Here is a 10,729-nt window from a genome sequence, read left to right as displayed (position 1 = left end):
TGTGGGAGCATATCTGCACTGTGGGGGCATTTATGTATCTGACACTGTGGGGGCATATCTGCATTGTGGGGGCATTTATGTATCTGGCACTGTGGGGGCATATCTGCACTGTGGGGGCATTTATTTTTCTCCTACGTCCTAGAGGATGCTGGGGACACTTCAAGAACCATGGGGGTATAAACGGGATCCGCAGGAGACATGGGCACTTTAAGACTTTCAAAGGGGTGTGAACTGGCTCCTCCCTCTATGCCCCTCCTCCAGACTCCAGTTTAGAATCTGTGCCCAGTGAGACTGGATGCACACTGAGGAGCTCTCCTGAGTTTCTCTGAAAAATACTTTTGTTAGGTTTATTATTTTCAGGGAGACCTGCTGGCAACAGGCTCCCTGCTTCGTGGGACTGAGAGGAGAGAAGCAGACCTACTTCTGTGAGTTTCAAGGCTCTGCTTCTTTGGCTACAGGACACCATTAGCTCCTGAGGGTCTGAACGCTAGGTACGCCCAAGATGCTCGTTCCCGGAGCCTGCCGTCACCCCCCTTGCAGAGCCAGAAGTCAGAAGACAGGTGAGTAGAAGAAGACCAGAAGACTTCAGTGACGGCTTTGAGGTACCGCAGAGCGGGCGCGCTGCGCGCCGTACTCCCAAATACAGACGGCACTACAGGGTGCAGGGCGCGGGGGGGCGCCCTGGGCAGCATAAAAATCCTCATATCAGGCTGGCAAGGTGGTATTAAGTGCCAAGGCACTAAATCCAAACCCCCGCCAATATAAATATTTTAAAAAACAGCGGGGCTGGAGCGCGCCATTAAGGGGGTGGGGCTTAGGCCTCACAGCTCTCATCAGCGCCATTTTCTCTTCACAGAGCTGCAGAGACGCTGGTCCTTCCTCTACACTACTGTATCAAGTAACAGGGTGAAAAGCAGGGGGGGCACAGTTATTTTGGTGCTATATATGTATTTATAAAAGCGCTAACAGGTCTGAGGCTTTGTATAAAGGTTTTCAGAACCGGGATAAGCGCTGGGTTGTGAGCTGGCAAACTCCCTCTGTGTTTCTCTGACAGGCATTACTGTGGGTCTGTCCCCTATATGCCCAGTGTGTCTGTGGCTGTCGGTACACGTGTGTCGGCATGTCTGAGGCTGAGTGCTTTTCTCAGGAGGAGGCTGGATTAGGTTCAGAAACGGCTGTGGGAGTGACCATGTCGGCACCGCCGACTCCTGATTGGGTAAATGTTTTGAGTGCTTTGTGTCAGGAATCCGCATTCTCCATTGCATCACTTCCAGTTAACAGGCATCTCCTGGCTTCAGTCCTCTGTTTTCAGAGTATTCCCTGTGAATTGGACCTGTGGAACTACAGGTCCCAGCAGTTCCAGTCTTCAGTATCCTGCAGCCCACAGCTCACTGTGCTCCACCTAACCAGTTCTATCTTTTGGTAACCACTAGTTTCAGCCAGCAGCCTGGAGAACACAGTGCTTCTAGTTAAACAGCATTAACTCCCGGTGCACTACTGATCCCAGCCAGCAACCAGCAGTGCATTGCATTAACTGTCTACAGAATTATTCTCCCAGTTAATCACCAGCTCCAGTTAACTCTGAGCTGATCTGGGCACCCAATCCTGGAGGGTTTGTTCTCACAGAGATTCATCCAATCATCACAGAGCAAGGGGTATAAACTCCAGTTCCTGGCTCATTCTCATGGCTTTGGACAACGAGTCACAGTTGGTGTGTCAAGTCTCCAGTGGGTCCCCGTGTTCCAGTCTCCAGTGGGTCCCCGTGTTCCAGTCTCCAGTCTCCAGTGGGTCCCCGTGTTCCAGTCTCCAGTGGTTCCCCGTGTTCCAGTCTCCAGTGGTTCCCCGTGTTCCTGTCTCCAGTGGTTCCCCGTGTTCCTGTCTCCAGTGGTTCCCCGTGTTCCTGTCTCCAGTGGTTCCCTGTGGTTCCTCAGATCATTTCATTCCATTCATCATTCTGCATTTCTCCTGCTTGTTCCAGACTCCAGCCACAGCCTGCCACAGTTCATCAGCAGTAAGAGACTCTCCTCAGGTGTTATTCATTGCCTAACTTGTGCACCTTGGCCCTCATTCCGAGTCGTTCGCTCGGTATTTTTCATCGCATCGCAATGAAAATCCGCTTAGTACGCATGCGCAATATTCGCACTGCGACTGCGCCAAGTAATTTAACAATGAAGATAGTATTTTTACTCACGGCTTTTTCATCGCTCCGGCGATCGTAGTGTGATTGACAGGAAATGGGTGTTACTGGGCGGAAACACGGCGTTTTAGGGGCGTGTGGATAAAAACGCTACCGTTTCCGGAAAAAACGCAGGAGTGGCCGGAGAAACGGGGGAGTGTCTGAGCGAACGCTGGGTGTGTTTGTGACGTCAAACCTGGAACGACAAGCACTGAACTGATCGCACAGGCAGAGTAAGTGTGGAGCTACTCTAAAACTGCTAAGTAGTTTGTGATCGCAATATTGCGAATACTTCGGTCGCAATTTTAAGATGCTAAGATACACTCCCAGTAGGCGTAGGCTTAGCGTGTGTAACTCTGCTAAATTCGCCTTGCGACCGATCAACTCGGAATGAGGGCCCTTATTACCAGCATTCCATTCTATGCATTGCATCCAGCACTTGACAAGCATGCTGAGTTAGGACTGTCTCCTGCCTGGGCCTTGCTTGGCTAAAGAACTTTTATGTTACAGAGACTGTGTGCTTTTGCAAGTATTACCGGAGTTCTGTTTTCTAAACCATTTACATTTATTTACCAAGTTATTCCACGTTTAGTTATCGGAGACTGTGTGCTTTGCAAGTATTACCGGAGTTCTGTTTTCCAAACCATTTGCATCTATCAAGTTATTCCACGTTACCGGAGTTTTACTTTGTTTCAATTATTTACAAATCCGTTTACATCCAGCTACCAGGTTATTATTTCACATTTGTGTTACCAGTGACTTTATTTTGCTAAAAACCATTTGCATCCAGTTATCAAGTTATTTTCATGTTTTGTTGTCAGAGACTTTATTTGCTTTAAACCTTCTGCATTCAGCCATCAACTTATCACCAAGATATATCTGTGTTGCCAAAGACTTTTTATTATTACCTTGGATTCAGTTACCATTTATCATTTCATTTCTGCTACTACCAATGCTACGTACCATCTATTATTATTATTGTTCTGTGACTTTTGTGTTTATTAAACATCAGCGCATATGCGCAGGACTTTATTCAGTCTCCACGTTTCATACGTCATTCCAACACTGACCCACTAGTGCCCCCTCCGGGAACAGACTAAGGGGTATATTCAATTAGGGTCAGATCCATTCCGGCATGCATTTGTCGGAATGGATCCGACAACCCCTATTCAATCTCATCTCAATTCGCCTTTTAAAAAGTGGAAGTGAGATGAGGGACCCAGAGGAGGAGAGGGGGTGGAGGAGCCGCAGGGAGACCAGCGGGGACAGCCGCGGGCAGACGGAGGAGAGCAGCGTTACAGTAGCGCTGCAGAAGGACGTCTCACAGCCGCCCGACCTCACTGCAGTGTCCACCTGGCTCCAGCAAGTGAGGTTAAACCAGGTGGACGCTGCTGTGAGCGGCGCGGATGTGTGACATCCTGCTGCAGCGCTGTGCTGTAGCGCTTCTCTCCCCTGTATGCCCTGTGGCTGTCTCCCCACGGCTCCCCTCCCCCCTCTCCTCCTCTGGGTCCCACATCTCAGTCCGACATTTTTTTTATGTCGTACTGAGATGGTCGGAAACGGGGCCAAATCCTGTCGAATTTGGCCCCGTTTCACTCAAAAGTACATGAATCGGCAGCTATACCGCCGATTCATGTACTATTCGACAAGTCGAATTCCCAGACTTGTTGAAAAAAAACAGCTGGGATTGAATAGGTCGAATCACGACTCGACCTTAAAAAGTCTAAAACTGCCGTCTTTTCGGCAGATGGTAGTTTTCGACCCTAATTGAATATACTCCTAAATCAGAATCCTGACAGCCTGACACTTTGAATGCAAATGTGGCTCTATTACATAAGAGATTGTATAAATCTGAGTCTCAGAACCAGGCATGGAAAAAATCCATGGAGGATGTTTTGTCACAGACACAGACCCCCTCGGGGTCGCAAAAATGTTCATTTACCCAGATAGCAGATACAGATACCAACACGGAGTCTTACTCCAGTGTCGACTATAGTGATGCCAGATTAAATCCTAAACTGGCTAAGCGTATTCAGTACATGATTGTGGCGATAAAAGACGTGTTACATATCACGGAGGATCCTGCTGTTCCTGAAACAAGGGTCTGTATTGTCAAAGTCGAAAAATATTGCAGAACACACAGCACGTATAAAATACACACACATGCCCACTGCGCGTGCACTTGTTCCGCCATGCGTACACATATCCGCAATTTGCGTATGGTCGGTCCTGCGCGTGATATGGGTATTTACGGCGGAGTTTGTGAACGCATGGAGGGTTATCAAAACATTACATATTTAATCCAAATAGTGCACATTGTACACATAGTCCCCGTGCACCACATCAGCAAGTATCAACAGTTTAAATGATTCCAGAACAAAGGGATTCACCTTTGCATGATAGGAGGGGACAGATTAAGGTTATAAGGTGGTGTCTGGTATCCAGCAGTAGGGTATTTTAAGGGTAACATTCTGGTGTTGGTTTGAGGAAGATCGCATGTTCCTGTGGATAGTTATGTGCAGAATATAGATATAAACTGTATTTACTGTATATTATGTATGCGGCGGGAATCCAGAGGAGACCACCCACAAGAACAGTTGAGAAAGACCTCGCCCACCTTTTCAAATCAACCTATGACCTCTCCTGTACTGTAAAGATGCATCCCTGTGTCCAATGGACAAAGGGATTACAGTATCCATTGCATTGCTTTTGGAAGTATTGTATAAAAAGCCTGCTGCTGCCTGGCCGGACACACAAGACTCTTAACGTTATCTACCTGATAGCGGAGGTCCGGACCGGGAGGCGCATGCGAATATTCTCACGTATGTACATTGACTGTAGCCATTTACTCTGTTGTATTTAGTGCATAATTTGTATTGTTAACCCCCTTTCAGAAATATTACTCTGTGGTGTCGGAACCCAGTGATTAACTACAAATCGGTGTTGTGTCCTCTTTACCCTGCTAGGGTTTAAAGTGTATTACATTGCCTAACTGTATAAGGTTTAAAAGTGTATGAATTGAGTGTGTACGCGCTGCGTGTACTTTGTACCCCCAGCGCGGCGTTTGTACGCAGAGTCCGTACATGGTACGGGACTCATTACGCAAATAGCGTAAAAGGTACGTAGAGTGCATATTAAGTTTAGCGGCCGCAGCGGCTCCATGGTAAAAGTGTGTTTAAAGGTATAGCTTTATGTTTTAAGATAATATCGACATTATCAGTATGTATAAAGGAAAGAAACCTGAGGTAAAGTTTCCTCCCTCTCATGAACTGAACTCGCTTTTTGAAAAGGTTTGGGAAAATCCTGACAAGAAGTTTCAGATTCCCAAGAGAATTCTGGTAGCATACCCGTTCCCCTCTGGGGATAGGGAAAAGTGGGAGTCACCCCCCACTGTAGACAAGGCTCTGTCACGACTGTCCAAAAAGGTGGCGCTTCCATCCCCTGACACGGCAGCCCTAAAGGAACCTGCGGATCGTAAGCAGGAAAAAACATTGAAATCCATTTATGTCACTACAGGTACACCGCTCAGACCTGCCGTTGCTTCGGCATGGGTGAGTAGCGCTATTGAAAAGTGGGCAGATAACTTGTCATCTGAGATAGATACCCTGGATAGGGATAGCATTCTTTTGACACTGGGTTATATCAAGGACGCTGCAGCATACCTAAAGGAAGCTGCGAGAGACATTGGCCTTTTGGGGTCAAGGGCCAATGCCATGGCAGTTTCAGCTAGAAGAGCATTGTGGATTCATCAATGGAATGCTGATGCTGACTCTAAGAAGGCGATGGAGTCTCTGCCGTATAAGGTGGTGTCTTGTTTGGTGACGGCCTCGCTGACCTGGTATCTACGGCTACCGCGGGTAAGTCATAGTTTTTACCTTATGTTCCTGCACAACAAAAGAAAACGCACCACTATCAGATGCAGTCCTTTCGGCCCAATAAATACAAAAAAGGGCGAGGGTCTTCCTTCCTTGCTTCTAGAGGAAGAGGAAAGGGAAAAAGGTCACCGGCTATGGCAGATTCCCAAGAGCAGAAGTCCTCTCCGGCTTCTGCCAAATCCACCGCATGATGCTGGGACTCCTCTGCGGGAGTCCGCACCGGTGGGGGCACGTCTCCAACTCTTCAGTCAGTTCTGGGTTCGTTCGGCCCTAGACCCATGGGTGTTAGAAATAGTGTCCCAAGGGTACAAACTGGAGTTTCAAGACGTTCCCCCTCGGCGATTTTTCAAATCAGCCTTACCAGCTTCTCTTCCGGACAGGGAAGTAGTATGTGATGCGATACAAAAGCTGTGTCAAAATGAAGTCATTGTCAAGGTGCCCCCGTCACAACAGGGAGAAGGTTTTTATTCAAGCCTCTTCATGGTCCCGAAGCCGGAAGGCTCGGTCAGATCAATTCTGAACCTAAAATCCCTCAATTTCTATCTGAGAAAATTCAAATTCAAGATGGAATCTCTCCGAGCAGTGATCTCCAGTCTGGAGGAAAGGGATTTTATGGTGTCGGTCGACATAAAGGATGCCTACTTACATGTCCCCATATATCCTCCACATCAGGCTTACCTGAGGTTTGCGATTCAGGATTGTCATTACCAGTTTCAGACATTGCCGTTTGGTCTATCCACGGCTCCGAGGGTTTTCACCAAAGTTATGGCGGAGATGATGATTCTCCTGCGCAAGCAAGGAGTCACAATTATCCCGTACTTGGACGATCTCCTGATAAAAGTGAGATCCAGGGACCGATTACTGCAAAGCATTACGATTTCCATGACCGTTCTGCAACAACATGGTTGGCTTCTGAACTTGCCAAAGTCACAGTTGAGTCCTACGAAACGACTGTCGTTTTTGGGAATGATTTTGGACACAGAATTACAGAGAGTTTTCCTTCCAGAAGAATCTGGTCAAACAAATTCTGAAGCCGGCGAGAGCATCAATCCATCAATGCACTCGATTGCTGGGGAAGATGGTGGCGGCCTACGAGGCCATTCAGTTTGGCAGGTTCCATGCCAGAGTGTTTCAGTGGGATCTGTTGGACAAGTGGTCCGGGTCCCATCTGCACATGCACCGACAGATAACCCTGTCTTCCAAGACCAGAATCTCACTCCTGTGGTGGCTGCACAGCTCTCACCTCCTAGAGGGCCGCAGGTTCGGGATCCAGGACTGGATCCTGTTGACCACGGATGTGAGTCTCCGAGGCTGGGGTGCAGTCACACAGGGGGAAAATTTCCAGGGAAAATGGTCAAGCCAAGAAACTTGTCTACACATAAACTTTATGGAATTAAGGGCCATTTACAACTGCCTTCTTCTTCGCGATCTGCCCGTCTTGATTCAGTCGGACAACATAACAGCAGTGGCGTACATAAACCGCCAGGGCGGGACGAAGAGCAGAGCGGCAATGGCAGAGGCCACAAAAGTTTTCCGTTGGGCGGAAAGACATGTAAGCGCTCTGTCAGTGGTCTTCAGTCCAGGTGTGGACAACTGGGAAGCAGACTTCCTCAGCAGACACGATCTCCATCCAGGAGAGTGGGGTCTTCATCAAGAGGTCTTTGCAGAAGTGACAAGTCGTTGGGGAATTCCTCAAATAGACATGATGGCGTCTCGCATCAACAAGAAACTTCCGAGATATTGTTCCAGGTCGAGGGACTCTCAAGCAATAGTGGTGGACGCCCTAGTGACACCGTCGGTGTTTCAGTCGGTATATGTGTTCCCTCCGATTCCACTCATTCCAAAAATGATAAAAATCATAAGAAAAACAAGGGTTCATGCAATCCTCATTGTTCCAGACTGGCCAAGGAGGGCCTGGTATCCAGATCTTCAGGAATTGCTCATAGGAGATCCCTGGCCTATTCCTCTACGAGAGGATCTGTTACAGCAGGGGCCGTGCTTCATTTGACGGCTTGGAGGTTGAACTCCGGATCCTAGCCCAAAAGGGTATTCCCAGTGAAGTAATTCCCACATTTCTTCAGGCTAGAAAAGAAGTAATGGCGAAACAATATCACCGTATTTGAAGACAATATGTGTCTTGGTGTGAATCCAAGAAGACTCCTACGGAAGAATTTCAGCTGGGCCGTTTTCTACATTTTCTGCAAGCAGGTGTGGATGCGGGCCTAAAGTTAGGCTCAATTAAAGTACAAATTTCGGCTTTGTCAATTTTCATTCAAAAATAATTGGCCTCCCTTCCCTTCAAGTTCAGACTTTCGTGAAAGGCGTGCTGCACATCCAACCTCCCTTTGTGCCCCCGGTGGCCCCATGGGATCTTAACGTGGTGTTGCAGTTCCTGCAGTCTCATTGGTTTGAACCTTTACGTAAGGTAGAGTTGAAATTCGTTACTTGGAAAGTGATCATGCTGTTGGCCTTGGCCTCTGCAAGGCGGGTGTCTGAATTAGCGGCTTTGTCTCACTAGAGCCCCTATTTGATCTTCCATGAAGATAGAGCGGAGTTGAGAACTCGTCAGCAGTTTCTGCCGAAAGTGATGTCATCGTTTCACATGAACCAACCTATTGTGGTGCCAGTGGCTACTGACGCCTTAACGGAATCGAAGTCTCTAGATGTGGTCAGAGCTTTGAAAATGTATGTAGCCAGAACGGCTCAGATTAGGAAAACGGAGGCTCTGTTTGTCCTGTATGATTCCAACAAGATTGGGGCTCCTGCTTCCAAGCAGACTAATGCACGCTGGATCTGTAATACGATTCAGCAAGCTCATTCTGCGGCTGGATTGCCGTTACCGAAATCGGTGAAGGCCCATTCTACCAGAAAGGTGGGCTCATCGTGGGCGGCTGCCAGGGGGGTCTCGGCTTTACAGCTTTGCCGAGCAGCTACTTGGTCGGGTTCAAACACTTTTGCAAAGTTTTACAAGTTTGATACCCTGGCTAAGGAGGACCTCTTGTTTGGTCAATCGGTGCTGCAGAGTCATCAGCACTCTCCAGCCCGTTCTTGAGCTTTGGTATAAACCCCATGGTTCTTGAAGTGTCCCCAGCATCCTCTAGGACGTAGGAGAAAATAGGATTTTAATACCTACCGGTAAATCCTTTTCTCTTAGTCCATAGTGGATGCTGGGCGCCTGTCCCAGTGCGTACTGTATCTGCAGTAATTGGTTATGATTACACACGTGTTGTGTTGCGTTTATAGTCAGCCTGTTGCTGTCGTTATTCATGCCATTGCATGCGTTGGGTTAAATGCCATGTTGTACGGCATGCTTGAGGTGTGAGCTGGTATGTATCTCACCTTAGTTTAAATCAAAATAAATCCTTTTTCCTCGAAATGTCCGTCTCCGTGGGCACAGTTCCTATAACTGGAGAAGGGGCATAGAGGGAGGAGCCAGTTCACACCCCTTTGAAAGTCTTAAAGTGCCCATGTCTCCTGCGGATCCCGTCTATACCCCCATGGTTCTTGAAGTGTCCCTAGCATCCTCTACGGACTAAGAGAAAAGGATTTACTGGTCGGTATTCAAATCCTATTATCTGGCACTGTGGGGGCATTTATGTATCTGGCACTGTGGGTGGCATTTATGTATCTGGCACTGTGGGGGCATATCTGGCACTGTGGGGGGCATTTATGTATCTGGCACTGTGGGGGGCATTTATGTATCTGGCACTGTGGGGGCATTTATGTATCTGGCACTGTAGGGGCATTTATGTATCTGGAACTGTGGGTACATATCTGGCCCTGTGTGGCCATTTATGTATCTGGTATTGCTGGGGGGCATGTCATGTGTATCTGGCACTGCTGGGGGGCATGTCATGTGTTGCTGGCACTGCTGGGGGGGCATGTCATGTGTTGCTGGCACTGCTGTGGGGCATGTCACGTGTAGCTGGCACGGCTGTGGAGCATATAGGTAAACCAGAAATTTTGATCCTGCACCAGACAAAAAAGTTTCTTTGTACATGAATGAATAAATTGATTAATAGTAAAAACCAGCTAGTATACATTAAGCGATCAATCCTCGACAAATATTTGCGCTGGAGGTGCTCCTGGAATTTATGAAGAAACTTCACATGGATACTATTGTTTGGGGACTAACCCCATAGGAAATTCCTTTTTGGAGCACTCTTTTAATGAAATATTGTTTGAAATTTGATAGTGAAATAAGGTATGATTTATATACTTAAAACGTAGATTTTAATTCTTACCAACGTAAAATATATGGGGGGAAAAAACTGAGAATAAATATACATAAGAAAAAATATATATGATATAATAATCCCCTATCATAATAAAAATTCATACATAGTGCTGAATTTCATTCCTAGCATGAAGTGATTGAGACCACAGCTCTCCACCTGAGTAGAGTCACTAAATGTGTGCCCTGATATGAACTAAATAGTATAGATTCTCAATCACATAACAAATTCATACATAGTACTGAATTTCATTTCTGGCATGAAGTGATTGAGACCACAGCTCTTCACCTGAGTAGAGTCACTAAATGCGTGCCCTGGCCCCTGATATGAACTAAATAGTATGGATTCTAAATCACATAAAATAGACTCATGCAGAATCTTATTAGAGAATAGTGCAGAGTAAGCACTAATAGGATGATGCAGATTTGCGTTCCTTATAGATA

The sequence above is a fragment of the Pseudophryne corroboree genome, chromosome 2, assembly GCF_028390025.1.
Source record: "Pseudophryne corroboree isolate aPseCor3 chromosome 2, aPseCor3.hap2, whole genome shotgun sequence".
Lineage (NCBI taxonomy): Eukaryota > Metazoa > Chordata > Amphibia > Anura > Myobatrachidae > Pseudophryne > Pseudophryne corroboree.
This window is presented reverse-complemented; position numbering follows the sequence as displayed.